The sequence below is a fragment of the Myotis lucifugus genome, unplaced genomic scaffold (assembly GCF_000147115.1).
Source record: "Myotis lucifugus unplaced genomic scaffold, Myoluc2.0 scaffold_110, whole genome shotgun sequence".
NCBI lineage: Eukaryota > Metazoa > Chordata > Mammalia > Chiroptera > Vespertilionidae > Myotis > Myotis lucifugus.
The window spans coordinates 741,786-759,508 of NW_005871158.1; the positions used below are offsets into that span (position 1 = coordinate 741,786).

The 17,723-nt window shown below is 44.2% G+C and overlaps 1 protein-coding gene across 4 annotated transcripts in view; it reads left to right on the forward strand.

Moving 5' to 3' along the window:
* Positions 1–214: 214 nt before the first annotated feature.
* LRRC8D (leucine rich repeat containing 8 VRAC subunit D) overlaps positions 215–17,723 on the forward strand; it is a 117,848-nt gene continuing 100,339 nt past the window's right edge. Inside the window, exon 1 of one of the 4 annotated variants that reach the window (XM_023757629.1) lies at positions 215–324. The gene's annotated coding sequence lies outside the window, so the exon portion shown is untranslated. Of the gene's footprint in view, positions 368–387; positions 527–546; positions 795–17,723 lie in introns of those variants that run through there. The other 3 variants (XM_023757627.1, XM_023757630.1, XM_023757628.1) reach the window with 3 other exon arrangements.

Below are 17,723 nucleotides of genomic sequence, written 5' to 3' on the forward strand. Positions count from 1 at the left end.
TCTAGATCCAAGGAAGGCACAACATTTGGGACTGCAGAGTCCCCAAGGCCCAAAAATTCATTTAAGAAGAGGATTATCCCAGCCCATACCATGGTAGGGTTTAATCTATGTGAGCTGACCCCCCGCGGGCCCGAAAGATGTTCCGCTTTGGGCAATTGTAGTACGGGCGCCGCGGGCGCCTGGGTCGCGGACGGTGGGCCCTGCGGGAGGAGAGGCCGTGCAGCCTCCCTCCGGCTCCTCCTGGCGCGCGCTCCGCTCGCCTCCCTCCGCCCAGTCGGAAGGGCGGGGACACCCGGGTGCGGGCTCCGCTGATTCCTCCCGGAGGTGGGTGTTTGGTGTCTGGCCTTGCTGGCCGGGTGCTCAGAAGGTGAGCCCTTGAACTTCTCCAGAAACGCCTCCCCGTTTTCTCCCCGCGCCGGGTGGGCTGGGAAGTGGGGCCGCGCCCCGCCCCCAGCGCGGGGCGGAGGGAGCTGGAGGCGCGCAGGTGCACCCAACCCGCTGCGGGCCATCTCCGGGTTGGGTACCGGTAAAATCCGCTTCTAGCTTGTTTTGCAGCGTGGGCACTTGGGAGCGGGACTTGTGCTGGAATCCTGTCCGGGGGCTCGGAAAGGAGGAGGGCTGGGGGATGGTTGCCCAGCGAGCCGTCACCTCCGCTTGCTGGAGGGTAGAAAGGGGCCTTCCTCTCTCTGGGGTCCTTTACTTGGAGTATCTCTTACGGTTGAAGAAATAAGGTTTTGGTTTCTTAAAAAGTCGGCCGCAGTGAAGAAAAGCCGCTACAGGTCGAGGGAAGGAAGGTAGGTCCCTGTTGGAGAGGGGAGGTCGGGTGTGGGGTCCCACCCGGTACACAGTTGGGTGGGTGGGTGTGTGTGGCAGTGGCAGAAGGTGGGAAGGTAGGGTTTTCCGAAAGAAGAAGCACAAACACGAGAGGAAGGGATCTCTCAGGAGGTAAACAGAGAGGTAGGGAATAGGTGTTGGGAAGTCCTAGCCCATGGTGGGGCCCACTTGTTCTCATACATGGCTCCTTCAGCTTTGCAGATTTCCTTCTTGAGTTTGAGAAATATTTCTTGTTGGGCAAGGAAAGCTATTAGGACATACTCTGAAAGAGACACAGTAGTAAAGAGATAGCTGACGCCTGGAAACTTTCCTCAGCGGCTTTGACAATAAAACGCCATTCAGTCAGCGTTTATTGAGCACCTACTATGTGTTCTGTGCTGGGCGTTGGAAGAGTCTGGGACCGGTAGGGAATTCCTGTCTGCAGAAATGGTGAGCGCTGTTTACCTCATAAACAACCAAAGGGCACTTCCAAGTGCCAAGAATGACTGTGATTCAGACCTTCCCCGCTAGCGCTTCTGGGGCCTCTCATTCTTACAAACTTGTGGGAAGAATCCTGGACCATAAACCAGTAAATGGGGTCTTCAAGGAACATTTGTATATACAGTTTATAGATACTTGACTAAGCACCATTAGTTGGGACAGGATTAGAGTTGTCGCCTCTATGTTTGACATTAAAAATGCAAGAGCAAGATAGGAAAGATCCTGAGGTGAAAGAGGTAGTTAAAATCTGGCAAAGTTTTATTTCGAGTGGTTGGTCGCTCTAGATCAGCGGTTCTCAACCTGTGGGTCGCGACCCCTTTGGGGGTCGAACGACCCTTTCACAGGGGTCGCCTAAGACCATCGGAAAACACATATATAATTACATATTGTTTTTGTGATTAATCACTATGCTTTAATTATGTTCAATTTGTAACAATGAAATTGGGGGTTACCACAACATGAGGGACTGTATTAAATGGTCGCGGCATTAGGAAGTTGGGAACCACTGCTCTAGGTTATTTGGGAGCCTCCCATAAGATGATTAGGCAGTCCATGGAGCTGGAGGGGAAAAATTCACAATCATGAATTGACATGCTTTATTTATGTATTTAAACACTTCATCTCAGATTTTTCTACTTTGCATTGAAGTGTGGGTGTGTATGTACTTTCTTGATTAAAACATAACACCTTAAGGCTGGAGAGGAAACTGACCTTAAGTGACCAAGTGACCATTCCCCCAGTGTGTTCCATTATGATGAAACAGTAAAAGTATTGAGCCATATTCATATCTTTTTCTCCCCACCAAGGTTTCCAGAATTATATATATTAAAAAAAAAACAAAAAACAACTTGGTCAAAATTTGGCCTTTTTTTCTTTTATTTTGTGCAGAGCTTTTTTTTTTTTTTTTTTTGCATGGAATTAAGTTTATTGTTATTTTTTTAAATCCCCTCCAGAGCTTTTTTATTATTAATTTTAGAAAATTTTGATGTGTTTGGTATATTGCAATAGCTAAATTGTTTTGGTAATTGTATTTTGGAAATTAGACTTGGTTCAGTCTCAGTAATGGAGGTAAATTGGCAGTGGCTATGAAAAAGTAGTTTCATCAAAACTGTACTCATGGCCTGGCTGGTGTGGCTCAGTGGTGGAGCATCGACCTATGAACCAGGAGGTCGTGGTTCCATTCCTGATCAGGGCACGTGTCCGGGTTGTGAGCTTGATCCCCAGTGGGGGGCGTGTAGGAGGCAGCCAATAAATGATTCTCTCTCATCATTCATGTTTCTGTCTCTCTTCCTCTCCCTTCCTCTCTGAAATCAATAAAAATATACTTTAAAAAAACTGTACTCATGATCATATGTTCTTAAAATGGTATTGGGTAAGGGGTTTCACATATAATGGGAGTTGCTCTTTGACATCTAAGAAATGGCAGCCCATATTTATTGAGTACCAGCAGGAAGCAGAGAACCAGAGTAGGTGCTGAGATGCCTTAACAAGGAAGGAGAGGATTCTTGAATTAATAGAGGGCAGGTAAGAGGTGCACGTGAGGATGCCACCAGTAGGAAACGTTGCATTTGTCTAGTAGAACAGTGGTTCCCAACCTTGGCTGCACATTAGAATCACCTGGGAATCTTTTTAAAATCCTGATTTCTGGGCCTCATCCTCTGGAAATTCTGTTTCTTTGTTACGGGGTGGGACCACAACATTAGTAACAAAGAAACAGAATTTCCGGAGGATGAGGCCCAGAAGTCAGGATTTTAAAAAGATTCCCAGGTGATTCTAATGTGCAGCCAAGGTTGAGAATCACTGGTCTAGAAGGTCAAGGAATACTGTAAGTGGAAATGGTGTTTGGAGCCGGATGGAAGTGCTGTGTGTGTTGGAGAAGCAGGAAGGAACACCCATTAGGGGAAGCTTTCAGATCTGTCATAGGTCAAAAATAGTAAGTAGGTTTGCTGGCTGGAGCTGAGAACATGACTAATGAAGGAAGGTAGAAAGAATCTAGTTAGTGGAAAACTTGAACCACAGGACAGTGGTGTTAATCATTTGCCTCAAGAAGAGTGGTTCTCAGCAAGGGGTGGTTTCCCCTCCCAGCAGACATTTGGCAATGTCTGAAGACATTTTTTGCTTGTCAGAGCTGAGAGGCAGGTGCTACTGACATCTAGTGGGTAGAGGCCAGGGATCCTGCTAAACATCCTGCAATGCCCAAGTTATTGCCCTACAACAAAGAATTATCCTGTCTAAAATGTCAGTAGTTCCAGGGTTGAGAAACCCTGCGCAAGAGAGTGAACAGAAAGGCCACTGTGAAGTGAAGTTACATCTCAGAATAGGCCTTGAAGGGAAAGGCCTTCTTGACATGTGGGGAAAACAAGGGTTAGGAAGCCAATCTAGGAGACTTCTGCTGTGCTGAGGCCTGATGTGATTAGGATCTAGGCAAATCCTAATAAGCAAAGGGCATTCTTGAGATCATGGCAGGTGAGCTAGCCAGGCAGTATATCTAATGTTGGGTAAGTGGGAACTGGAATTTTAGAGAGATCCTGATCTAACTGTAGTACATTTTGGGGGGGGTGGTGAATGATGATTTTTATTTTTTTAAATATATTTTATTGATTTTTTACAGAGAGGAAGGGAGAGGGATAGAGAGTTAGAAACATCAATGAGAGAGAAACACCGATCAGCTGCCTCCTGCACACTCCCCACTGGGGATGTGCCCACAACCAAGGTACATGCCCTTGATCGGAATCGAACCTGGGACCCTTGAGTCCGCAGGCTGACGCTCTATCCACTGAGCCAAACCGGTTAGGGCCTGTAGTACATTTTTACACTTGCTAGGCAGCCTCTGTTTAAACTCCCCAAGGAACAGGGAACTCTGTTAAGTGACCTCACTTAACATCTTCAATAGGTTCTGCAACTCTAAGTGAAACAATACATAATGAAGCTTGTTTTATCATAGGCTAATCGATATAAACAAGATTTTAAAGTTCCTACGGCATCTCATCAATGTTATAACAAAACAACTTTGAATGAAACGATGTTATTCGAGGTCCTGCTGTATTTTGAAGGCATGCCATTATATCTTTGGACTGTATAAGTTTATTATTTGAGCTGAAGACTGCCTCCTTGAAACTGCCATCCATTGATTCTATTCCTCTGGAACTACCCACTTCCACAGAACAGGGCTTTCAGTGCACAAAGACAGTATGATGTCTCCTTCCCCCTAATTAATTTTTCTCAATGCAAAATAGTCCCAACTCTTTTCACAGTCCTGGGTGGGACATGGTTTCTAGGTGTCTTCTCAGTCTGTCAGTGTATCTTGGAGAGTAATGGTTGTCTGGAATTGAATATGGTAATTGAGAAGGGATCTGGTCAGCCAAGAGTACAGTAGAACAGCTGTTTCCTGACACCAAAGCATAAGTATCTACTTAGTGCAGCTTAAGGTCAAAACACTGCCTTAAAAAAAAACAAACCAAAAAAACAACATAGTGTGTAGCACAGACTCATGTATAGGTTCTGGACAGTAAACACTCCAGATATTTGTTGCAGGAGTTGCGCCATCCTGTATTCATTGGGCAGATTTTTTGTGTGTAAAGTTGAGTGGAAGTCTTGGTTTGTTTGTTTTTGTCCCCTGCTCGGTGTTATCCTGTTTATTGTGGGCCGGTCTTCGGGTCTTTTGAGTTTTTAAAATCTTGATTCTGTCTTCTAATCATGAGGGAGGGATAGAGGATGACTTTGTCAAAAGCTTCGTTGTCACTAATATCACTGCTACATGAAACCTAGTAGTTTGGTACTGCCGGTCCTATTTGAGAGCTGGGGCGCTGAGTGATAGAAGTGAATTCCAGGGGTTGGTAGTCCTTAGTTAACTTCTGAAAAATCTGTGTTTGTGGTCATGCTCCATTGCATTTAGTTCTTGCTTATGTTTGCACCTGAGGTGCCCTTTTGAAATTATTTGAGTCTGTTGCAAGCTTCTGAAATCTGTACTCCATCCTCTGGGGTTTTTGTAATTCTGTTAAAAGAATTTTTAATGTTGTGTGCACATCTGAAGCTTGCCAGATCAGTTGCTTTTGAAATTTGTGAAGAAGCAAACAGGATAACTGGTACTGGCAACAACCATGCATGAATTTGGTTCCCACTCAGGCTAAGGTGTTTTTTTGTGTGTGTTTTTTTCCCCTTTTCTTTTTGCTAGTATGCCCAAAATACTTAATTAGTGACAGCTTTACATTTGGAGAAGGAGAGAGGATTTGGGCTTAGAAACAAGCCATTTTTCAGAACTAGGCTTTAGCTTGTCATTGGTATAAATTTCATACTTATCAGATTTCATTGAGAAGATATTAGGAAATTGCCATTCTCAGATGTCTTTGGAAGCAGGCAGGTCAGAAATCCCAGGTGACTCAGTGCCAAGTTCTTCAAATGTTCTAGATTTCTCCAACAAACTAGATTTAAATACGCTTCTTGGTTCAGGTGGCAGCCATCCAAAATTTCAGATCTCATAGCCAATGTGTGCAATGTGTTGTCTGTCCAAATGGTACAGTGTGCCTACTCTCACCCCTGCACTATGTCTGTATCCTCTGGCAATGAAGGATATTATTATGAGAAGAAGGGGTGTTTTGTGACTATGTGAGACTTTTTTTTGGGGGGGGAAATATTTGAAAACTTTTAGATATTGTTCTTTTATACTTTCAGAGGTTGAGTCAGAGTTGAAGTCACCTTGGAATTAAGGATGCAGTGTATCATTTTGAATAAAAAGAATTTTATGGATGGGAGGGATTAACACTTGGATTTTATAGATGAGAAAATCGAGACCCAGGGAGGTGATGTGATTAGGTACAGCTTACACATGTAGTGGCAGAGTAAGCATTTGACTCCATCTACCTTAAAGACCACAAACAAAGATTTCTAAGGATAAAGATTTCCCTTCTGCTTAGACCTGTGTAAACAGGGGGTCCCTCGGGTCTTATTTACATAATTGCTCCAAAAGAAGGAGTCCACAGTGGAATTCCTAGGTCTGCAGATGACAGTAAGCTCTTGTGAATTATGAAATATCTAACCAATGGGGATTTATTCCAAGGAAACCGAACTGGGATATGTTAGTAATCAGATTTGCAGGTGAGTTTCTTTGTGGGCAAATATGAGGTCAGGTATTAAGGGGGAAATTATGGAACTGTCACAGGATGGTGTTTTGGTGGGCAAACCCAGGAAAAGGCTTCAAACATACTTTCAAAATGTTGGCCCACTTGCAATTACAAAGGATGAGAAATGCTAAGCTTCATTAAAAAGATTTTGGAAACACAGTCTTAATTGAGTTTCCACTGTGCTTTGTTCAAAGCATGGGCACCTGGCTTTAGGAAAGACACCAGCACCAGAATGACCAATGTAATGGTTCCCTGGAAGCGGACATTCGGCTAGAATCTACAGTCCATTCTAGGAGGCTCCATGAGAATAGGCCTTGCCCATTTGTGTTTCTGGTAAAAATATTAGGATTTCCAGCATCTGGAAAGAAGAGAGCTGGGAGGAGATGTTATCGAAGCCCATGAAACCACTAGGGTAGGGGCAGAGGAAGTCAGGATTATTTACCTTGTGGTATTTCAGTTGCCTGCTTCCTATCTGTGTTGTTCTCCACTGATTTCCTAGTGTCCCACCTATGGCTTGCCCTCCTGCAGGGATGCAGGAAGAGGTATAAAGCTTTATAAAACATAAATTCAGGATGAATGCAAGAAAATATGGTACTAGTTTTCCTTTTCTAATTAAATTTATTAGGGTGACATTGGTCAACATGAACGTATAGGTTTCAGGCATGGGTTTCTATGTTACAAAATCTGTATATTGCACTGTGTGCCCACCACTCAAAGTCAAATCTCCTGTCATCATATGGTACCAGTTTTTCTTAACGCTGATTGGCATCAGAATCAGTGCGGGGAATACGCAGTTTCCATCTGAAGTTGGGAACCCTCCAGTGTGGTAAGCCAATTTCAGTTACAGGTGGATTTTTGATTGCAGGCGTGACCGACACCCCTAATCCCTCTGTCATTCCAGGGTCAACTGTATTTTAAAGTTACATGAGCCCGGCCTCTATTGAATCAGAATGCCTGGGAGTGGAATTTCAGTTTGAAAGGAGCTTTCCCCACTCCTAAGCGATTCTGATGTGCAGCCAAAACTGAAAACCACTATCTTACATAGTTGTACATAAAGGCTAGGTACCAACTGAAGACACCTTTAAAAAGGTTTCGAAACATTAGTAGTTTTCAGTTGGTTATTAAGACAAGCAAGGAGCTTTAAAGATACATCTGTATCCTTGGAAGGGATAACCAAGATAGAAGATGCTTCACAGTGTTGCCTGATGCCCCCATGAGACACTGCATACTGGTCTGGCTGCCATGATGGGCCCAACTCACAGTTTTTTGTTTGTTTTTTTTTAAGATTTTTATTGATTTCAGAGAGGAAGAGAGAGGGAGAGAGAGATAGAAACATCAATGATGAGAGAGAATCATGGATCGGCTGTCTCCTGCACGCCCCACACTGGGGATCGAGCCTGGAACCTGGGCATGTGCCTGACCAGAAATCAAGCCGTGACCTGGTTCATAGGTCAACACTCAACCACTGAGCCACGCCGGCAGGGCCACAGTTCATTTTTGAGCAGTCGCTTCCAGAGTGGGTCCCTGATGACAGCTGCACCAGACTATGCAAAAATAAAAATCAAGATAATATACAGCAAGCTTTTCCGTTTTTAGTGCTAAGTTTATTCAATATAAAGAGACTTTTAGAAACAATCTTGGGTTGTCCTTTGTACTTTGAGGTGTTAATATGTATTTTTTTCCTTTTAAGAAAGGGTGGTGATAGTTTGCTCTTTGGTGTCATTCTTTAGTCACCTGAAACCTGGCAATTTTATGACAATCTTCCTTTTGAAGTTTTACTAGTCAGTGAAATCAGAAGTCTGGCCACTGCTCCTGCTCTGAGGTGTTCAAGATGTCTGTGTCCTCCTCTTGACACCTGCTGTTGGGGCAGGCTCACCAGTATCGATGTTGGCCTCCATCAGGAACATTTCATTTCTTAAAAATGTTTTGACTTTCCTCCTCTGCTTGCTGGTAATAGTTAGGAACACTGCCAGAGAAGGCTTCCGTTCCCCAGCAACCCATAAATCCCATTGCTAAATCTCAGCATCGACAGATCACCAACACTGCAATGAATTCTGCAGAGCGGGGCGGAGAAGGAACGCGAGGACGACCGCACTTCTCTCTGAGGGATGTTGACCACCAGAAGCTGCCTCTCCAGGTCTCACACAGGGAGACAGGACACATTCATGCCCATCACCTTGAGTGGGAAAGCCATCAGTCAAAATTCTCTCACTGATTGTCCCCAGCCCAGCTCTGAGAAATGTTTGAAAATTCAAGTTCTTTGGAAAATGGCCTCCATGATGCTTTCAATAGCACTCCACAGAATAAACTTTTAAAATTAGTTTGTTATCAGATATAAAAATTAATTTAAAACTTAATTGGTCAAGATGTAATGGAACAATTTATGGAATAACCAAGGTTAATAATAATAACTACTTATTAGACATTTACTGATTGTCCAAACCTGTGCCCTAGAATTTAGTCCTCAAAACAATCCTGAGTAGAAGATGGGCTTATTCCCATTTTACAGATGAGGTTATTGAGGCTTGAGAGGTTATGTGATCGGAAAAAGAAACACACACACAAAAGGGAGGTTTTAAAACTAGTCTTGTTTATTTCAAAGTCAATTCTAATCTGTATTCTCATTTCTTTTAGATTTCTATGTATTCATTTTATAGTATCTATTAATATTTTTGTTAAAAATAAATAAGAGAATCAGACTTTGAGGTGTAAAGGGACCTCACAACTCATGTAGTCTGTGCTCTTCACTTGTAGATCAGATCTGAAACATGGGGAAGAGGAGAACTGTAGGGCACCCAGATCTTCAAGCTTCAAGCTTGTGTTCTTGTCAGCACACATTGGTTTTAGAAAATACCAACCTGTTGGTAAAACCACTGGAGTGAAAGTTCACCCTAAAATTGAGAGGGTAATTTTAAATCACTTGTTTTGGTGTTTTCTCTGACCCTATTCTATTTTAACAGTAATTGGTGGTAGAATGCCAATAGTGCACTCCTCCTAATTAGGTTTGTCGTTATGGTAACTACTGTACATAAATATATAAAGATGTAGCTAATAAGCAAATGTTTGTTAGGGGTTATGTCCAAATGCTTGCTGAATAGATGCTATACCAAAGATATGCATTCAAGACAATCATTATATCCTCTAAGTAAAGAATGAATTAATAGCCACATATCTATATATCTTATATTTATAGTCTGTTGTATTTATAGATGTATTATGCTCAACTATAATTTCATTGAAGTGAATTCATTCTGTTATAGTTTTTTGGTTATGAAACATTTTTGTTTTTGCTTAGTTCTAAGTTGTTTTTCTTATAAATTATTTGTACCTGGAAAATTCTGTACCAGTCAAAAGCTTTATAATTACACCTGTAATTTTGGTACTAAACAAAGACAGAGAAAGATAGAATTGGAAACTAGCTAATGGCTCCCGGGGGTCTCAGGCAAATACCAAACACTGCCTGAAGTGGGCCTCAGGTAAGATGATTTGTGGCAGCTGGCACTCAACCTCAGGGTAGGGTGGTCAGGAGGGAATGGGGGTGGGCCTGTGCTGAACAGGTCCTGTCTAAAGAGGGTCCTTCTAGCAGATCTATTGTTACCATATGGGAATGTGGGTCAGTCTTACCAGATCTTCTGATTTTTTTACTATAACCCAGAAATCTGAATTATGACATAAACATCTGATTTTACAAGATTGGCTAACTCAACACTTAAAATCCTTCCTGCAGACCAAACAGAATAGCTTTGTGGGTTGGATACAGCCTGTGAGCTTTGGTCCTTAGAAATAGAGAGCCCTTTAGTGGCCAGGCAAACGGAAGCATAGGATTTGAATAAAAGCACAATAGCAATTTAAAAAAATATATATATTTTATTGATTTTTCCACAGAGAGGAGGGGAAAGGGATAGAGAGTCAGAAACATCTATGAGAGAGAAACATCGATCAGCTGCCTCCTGCACGCCCCCTACTGGGGATGTGCCTGCAACCAAGGTACATGCCCTTGACTGGAATCGAACCTGGGACCCTTGAGTCCACAGGCTGATGCTCTATCCACTGAGCCAAACCGGTTAGGGCACAATAGCAATTTTTAAGTTGAAACGAATCAAAACTTGATTTTATTATTTCGTGTGCTCCTGTCACACCTATACCTCACCCAATCCTAAAGCCCCATACTTAAAATGGTAACAGTTTCTGCCCTTTACATTTGGTATGTTATGTCTGGAGTGGCTGCATTTGAAGGGGTTGTCTTGCCTGAGGAGTAATATTTTCCAGTGAAAATATGTAGAGTACTAGAGGCCCGGTACACGGATTTGTGCACTGGTGGGGTCCCTTAGCCTGGCCTGCAGGGATTGGGCTGAAACCGGCTCTCCAACATCTCCTGAGGGGTTCTTGATTGCGAGAGGGCGCAGGCCAGGCCGAGGGACCCCACCGGGCCTCTAGTATGCATATAAGATCTTTGGTTAATCTCTTCCTACCCCCTCTCCTCTTCCCTCTGAGATTCATCAGTCTGTTCCACGTTTCCATGCCTGTGCGTTGCGCATCTGCCCCTGGTGGTCAGTGCGAGTCATGGCTACTGGTTGAACGGTTGCTTGGGCTTTTATATATATAGATAAGAACAAAGCATCTAGCACAGCGGTTCTCAACCTGTGAGTCGCAACCCCTTTGGGGGTCGGACGACCCTTTCACAGGGGTCGCCTAAGACCATCGGAAAACACATATATAATTACGTATTGTTTTTGTGATTAATCACTATGCTTTAATTATGTTCAATTTGTAACAATGAAATTGGGGGTCACCACAACATGAGGAACTGTATTAAAGGGTCGCGGCATTAGGAAGGTTGAGAACCACTGATCTAGCAGATGATGATAGGAGGGAAGGGGATAGGTGGGCCCGGTGGTAGAGAATGGAGGGTAAGTGCCACTTGGAGGTGAAGAAAGAGATCACTTACCCAGAAGATAAGGGTAAAGGAAGATTTATTTGTATCTTAAAGTTGATTTGGGAGAGAACAAAGAGGAGTCCTTACATAGGGAAAATTGTGACCCAATAAATATTTAGAAATAGTGCAGAATCCATGTGGATAGGCAGAGCGCTATTGTTTTGCCATTCCTAGTGCATGTATGATAATTTGTGTTGTGGCTTCTGCAAAAGGAGAATTGGAATGAAAAAGAAGGGAAAGAGTTTAGATCAGAAAGGAGAATATAGAGTAAGGAAAAGAAGAGAGGACTGTAGAACAGCTGATATAAAAATGAACCAAGAAAGCTGGAAAATGTTTGTAGAAAATTGGCCAACACTCATCTCTCCCTCCTCCCCCAAACCACTGCATAGTCTGCAGGGGTATGCATGGCAGCCCCCCCCCCCCCCCCCATGGCTCTGACACCAGCTTGTGGAGGGCTGGTGTGCTGAGTGCCACTGGGAGCAGCCCACACCCTCCCTTTGTGTCCCTTTGTGTGACGTTAGTGGCAGCATGCTGCATCTGTCCTGCAGGGCACACTGCTTGGAGAACAGTGCAGGCTGAGTTTGAGCCGCTCTCCATGGCTGGGTGCCCTGTGCAGGGCACAACCTCACATCTGTAGCATTGTGATCCTGCTAGTGCTCCTGTCTTTAGTTATATCTACTCTTCTGTGAAAAATCCTTCCATCGTTTAAATATAATTTGTTGTACATGCGAAGAGAAGAAAAAGGTGGTATCTTAGCAGATCTCTATCACCGGCCGAGTCTAGACTCCTAGCCTGAGAGGGGATTTTTAAAAAGCATTTTTCTCTTAATTATCCCAAGTATAGCACACTATTCTGCATTTTCTGAGAAAGGAACCTTTTGATTCATCGGCAGGTTTTATTCCAGGCCTCAGGACTGTCATCCCTGCATGATCTGAACCCTGTCTTTCTCAGCTGGTGTAACTTTACATTGTTAACACTTTGGTGGCTTTCAGAATAAAAACTGCATTTTTAAAATGTGCCCCCGCGTTAGTTTAATGCAATAAGTGTCTTTGTTCTTTCTCATTATGGGAGCTGGTTTGTGGTAGTGAGAGAATGGGTACAGTTTTGCTTGCACTGTTGCTGGGAGGAAGAAAAATTCTTCAAATTCCACTGTTTGTTCTTCTAGGGACTCGAGTCCACAGATGGAAATCCTGGAAGATCCTTTCAGGAAGTGAACCTTGTAAATAATCTTTGTGCTGGTTTGGGGCACTGTGGATTAACACCTTGTACAAGAAGTCTTCTTTAACCTTCTTACAAAACGTACTTTAAAAAGAGCACACGTAGAGACTAATCTGGAAATAATCATAGGAAACACTTACGTAGTACTCACACGTGCCTGGCACTGTACGTGTTGGGAGCACTGTACACGTATTAGCTCATTTACTCCCCACAACAGCCTATTCTGTAGCCGAGGACACTGAGGCTCTGGCCCCCAGTCGGGCTGCACTTGCCCATCACCGTGAGCAGCCTAGGAACTCAAGGCTGTGGTTGGAACCCAAAGCTCAGAATCTGGACTTGAATCTGGACTTTTTAGGACTGGTTTATTGCCTCTTACACTCGCTCAGAACAAGAACCTTCTTTGCTTTCCACATCACCTCCGCTTGAAACTCAGGGTGAGGGTTTGATTTTTTTAAAAAGAGAAAATTATGCTCCTTTTCTAATACCTCCTCCCCAAACCAAACAAACAAAATTGTCAGGAAACAATTTCCATCTAGGAACAGAAAGCTAGAGTATCTTTGTGGAACACCATACTAAAATGCTGGACTGAAAATTCTCAGGGCTGCAGTTGGGGTCTCGTTGCTGTGACAACCCTCAGTCTTGGCACCAGAATTGTTTTTAAGAGCACCAGCACTCTGCTACCTTTACCTTTACAGCTAGCGGATTCACTGAGCTGCTGTGAGAATGCTTTAGAAATTGCTTTCCACAATGAAATATAGGGCCGTGGGAAGGATCAAGGACTTGGAGCTCAGAGGACTTGAATTCTGGTCCGGGTGCTTTCTTCTGCTGGCCTTGACCTTGGGTTTCATCCCCTGTAATAATGGCAACACGATTGGTTTGGTGAGGATAAGGAACTGTTCTCTATGACAGTACTTCATTAACAGTAGCCTGTGTGTGTGAGTGGGTGGGCCCACATGTCCCGTGTGAGTCCTGGAAGTCATATTCTGTGGGTGAGTGGTAAGGGGGGTGCTTGGGAGGAGTCCGCATGGATCGGAACTTCTTCCCTTTCCTGTTCTCTCCTTACCTGTATTCTAGTGTGGATGATAGTGTGGGTGTTGACTCGGTTTCTGGCCCTGACTCCTTTTCCTTGGTTTTCCCCCCTCCTACTTTGGGCTTGCCTCCAGTTTGCCTACAAAGTGCTGTTTGTTGTAAGGGTGAAGCAGGCGATTCTCTGGGCAGCGACACTGTGGCTGCAGGCAGTTACTGTAGTTCAAGCCAAGAGCCAAGCTGGAGTAGGAGGGGCACTGACTGGAGCTTGTTCCTTAGAATATTGTACATTGATTTTTGAAGGAAAGAAAGGGAGTAAGAGATGACTTTTCAATAGAAATATTATGAAAGGCCCTTCGAAACAGAACAAAGCTGGGTAAAGAGAAAGGGCTTTAAGAAATCACTGTTTATTACTTTGAAAGCAAATGTGCTTGCTCGCTCTCTTGTGAAAGCAAATGATTTTTGAGCACTTACTATGTCTTGCAATGCCTTCTGGTAGGACAGGAAACAAAAGATAATAATAAATAATAACAGCAGCTACCATTTTGGTGCATTGCAAAGGTGGTCTGCTTTGGGCCAAACACTTCTTGTGTTAGGTCTTCATGTCAGTCATGAAGGTAGGTATCATTTTTGGTCCCGTTTCAAAGATTATAAAATTGAGGCTCTCAATATGTTCAAGTAACCTCACAGGGGTTACAAGGTTAGTAACTGGAAGAGCTAAACTTTGAACCTAGGTCTCTCTCTCATCCACAGTATGGAAGATAAATGAGTTACACCCCTGCTTTCAGGGGGAGGATAGTGTGTAAACAGCTTAAGCATAATTCAGGGCAGCATGCAGCGAATGCTGTAATTTCTGCGTAGCTCAATTTTTTGGACATTTGCTCAAAGGAAGAGGAGAATGGTTTTGACTGGAAAGATCAGAGAAGGTTTCACAAAGAAAAATAATTAGAGCAGGCCCTTAAAGTAGGAGAAAGATGGAGGCTGGTAGGGAAAGGTGAACGAGGTGAGGGAACGTTGGGTCAGGAAAGCATGGACCCGTAAAAGATGCATGTAATGTGTTTGGGGAACTGTGGTGTGACAGAGTGAGGGATGTGGGAGGGAAGGAGGGCAGAAGAGTAGTTTGGGTCATATTACAGAGGGCCTGGAGTGTCCTGCTAAGGAATTTGGACTTCATTCCATTGCCTTTGAAGGTTATCCCATTAAAGGTTCTTGAGAAGGGAAATCATTTGCTCTCGTCTCTGCCTTCAGTAATTCTGGTGACAGTAAAGAAAGGAATAGAATGTCTGTAGTGGAGATTCCTCAACTGGCCTGCACCTTAGGGTTGCTTGGGGGTTTCATAAATATACAGATTTTGAATCCCCCCCAACCCCCCCAGTGTTTGTGACGCTTGTAGATCTGGGTGGGGTCTGAGAAACAGAGTTTATTTTATTTTTTTAAATGTTTTTATTGATTTCAGAGAGGAAGGGAGATGAGGACAGGGAGAGAGAAACATCAATGGTGAGAGAGAATCATTGATTTGCTGCCTTCTGCAGGCCCCACATTGGGGATCAAACCCGAAAGCCCAGCATGTGCCCTGACCAGGAATCAACTGTGACTTCCTGGTTCATGCTCAATCACTGAGCCACGCCTGCCGGCGGAGAACCAGTGTTTAAAAGGCCCTGCAGGTAATTCTGAGCTCAGCCAGATGCAGGCATAGGTCTTTTAGGCATTAGGACATTGGGGCAAAAGGTCTGGGCTGAGGTTAATATGTGTTTGTCATTGTGTGGTTGTTTTTAAACCATGGAAAGGGGCCAATAATCAAACCTTGGGGAAGGTCTAAGTTTTATGGTTTGCTTTTTATTCTCTATACATATTAATAATCTCAGAGCATAGTCGTTTTCACATAAACTTTCCCATTCATAATCTAGAATGTTGTATGGCTCTAATTATTATGCTTTTCTGCTAACTTTCCCTTTTTGTCATTATGGTTTATTTAGAAGGAAATGGACTATGTAGGATTCCCTTGGTGCCTGTCACTTCATTGACAGTCTCTCTTGGAGCCTGGACTCTGGAGTTCACTGCCTGGGGCATGGTGGCTCCAGGGCTACATAGTTCAGCTCTGGAGTCTCTTAGGAGTTGCATGAAATACTCACTTGTACATTTCCTGGGACCCAGCGTGAGTTTAGGGCATTTCTTGAGTTCTAAATCAGCTACTGACTTTATAAGTATAATTGTTGCTGGGAAGGCAAACAGTTCTACCAAGGGAGAAGTGATTTCTCAACATTAAAGAAATTAGAAATTATAATTTATGCTTAAAAAAATAATGTTAGTCCAAATTTTAGCTCTCTCCTCTCTTCCTTCTCCGCTGTTCTTTATCCTGTCGTGTGTTCCCAAACCATTCTCATGACCTTCTGCCTGTGCGGCATATTTGTAGTGGGGCCAGATTACACACACACGATTGACTCTTTCGTCTGACCTCTAGATTCAGCCTTTGAGCCCCCTCATTTCTTTGAGTTTTGCTAACAAAGTGTTCTTGTTGGAAGAAATATTATTTCCCATGGAACTGAGCTAATGGCATGTAGAAAAATAATAGGGTCATGCTTTTTTTAATATGTATTTTTTATTGATTTCAGAGAGAAAAGGAGGGGAGAGAGGTAGAAACATCAAATGATGAGAGAGAATCATGGATCAACTGCCTCCTGCACATCCCCCACCAGGGATCGAGCCCACAACCCGGGCATGTGCCCTGGCCCGGAATCGAACCCTGGTTCATAGGTCAATGCTCAACCACCGAACCACACTGGCTCGGCAGGATCATGCTTTTTGAAGTTCAGACCTAAGGTCCTAAAATTTTCAATATATCCAGTGTGCTGTTGCTTCCTTTACTTAGTCTTGGCATTTCAGGTCTAGAAGCAGTTACTACCCATTGGGCATTTTAGCTAGCCCCTCCCTGAAAATTAAAGGGAGCCAAAAATGAAACTGAATTTCTTGTTTTCCCTCACCTCTGTTAATTGAGATTAGCTCTCCCTCATTTGCCCTTTTCATACCTCCCAAATTAATGTTTTGTGCAAATTTGATTATAACAGCATGAATAATTTCTAAGTTACTTTTTAATACAGATTGAATACTGATCTGTTCCTTGTGCTTTTCTTCACATCCTAGTAGATATAGCCAGTGTTTTTTTTTTTTATTTCTTATTTTTGTTAATCCTCACCTGAGGATATTTTTTCCATTGCTCACATGAGGATATTTTTTCCAATGATTTTTTTAGAGAGAGTGAAGAGAAGGGGAGAGACAGAGAGAGAAGCATCAATGTCATAGAGACACATCCATTTGATTGCCTCCCACAGGTACCCAGATCCGGGCTGGGTATGGAGCCTGCAACCGAGGTATGTGCCCTTGACCAGAATTGAACCTGGGACCCTTCAATCAGAGGGCCAACACTGTAATCACTGAGCCAAACCGGCCAGGGCTAGCCAGTGTTTTTCTTTTCAGCCTGCTTAACTCCTGTGTGGTTCTTATAGTCATACTAGGGGCCCAGTGCATGAATTTGTGCACCTTGAAAGGAACTGTGGGCTGCAAGGCTGCGGTGGGCACAGGGACGGGTCTCGGCCCATCCTCCGTGTCCCCACTCGGCCCCTCCCGCCATGGTTCCCCAATCCCCTGTCTGCCAGCAGCCCTGCTCCTGCCGCCTCTGTTTGCACCCACTGACAGTGTGGAGCAAATGGGGCTGGCGCTGTCAGCGGGTGCGAGTGGTGGCTGCTGCCCCGATCGCCCCTGAAGGAGCAGGGGGAGGTGGAGAAGCCCTCAGGGGGAATCGGGGCGGGCAGCCGCCGCTCGCACCCGCTGATGGTGCCAAGCGATTGGGACCAGCGCTGGGCACCGGTAGCGGGTGCGAGCAGGGCCATCACCAGCAGCAGGTGCAAGAGGCAGCTGCCGGCCCTGATCGCCCCTCAGGAGCAGGGAGAGGTGGAGAAGCCCTGAGGGGCGATCGGGGCCGGCAGCGGGTGCAAGTGGGTGGCCTCCAGCGCCACCAGCCGGGTGCGAGCACCGGGAGGGACTGTGGCATGCGGGAGCAAAGAATTTCAGTAACCACCAGAGGCTCGCCCAATTACAGCGACCGATGCCCC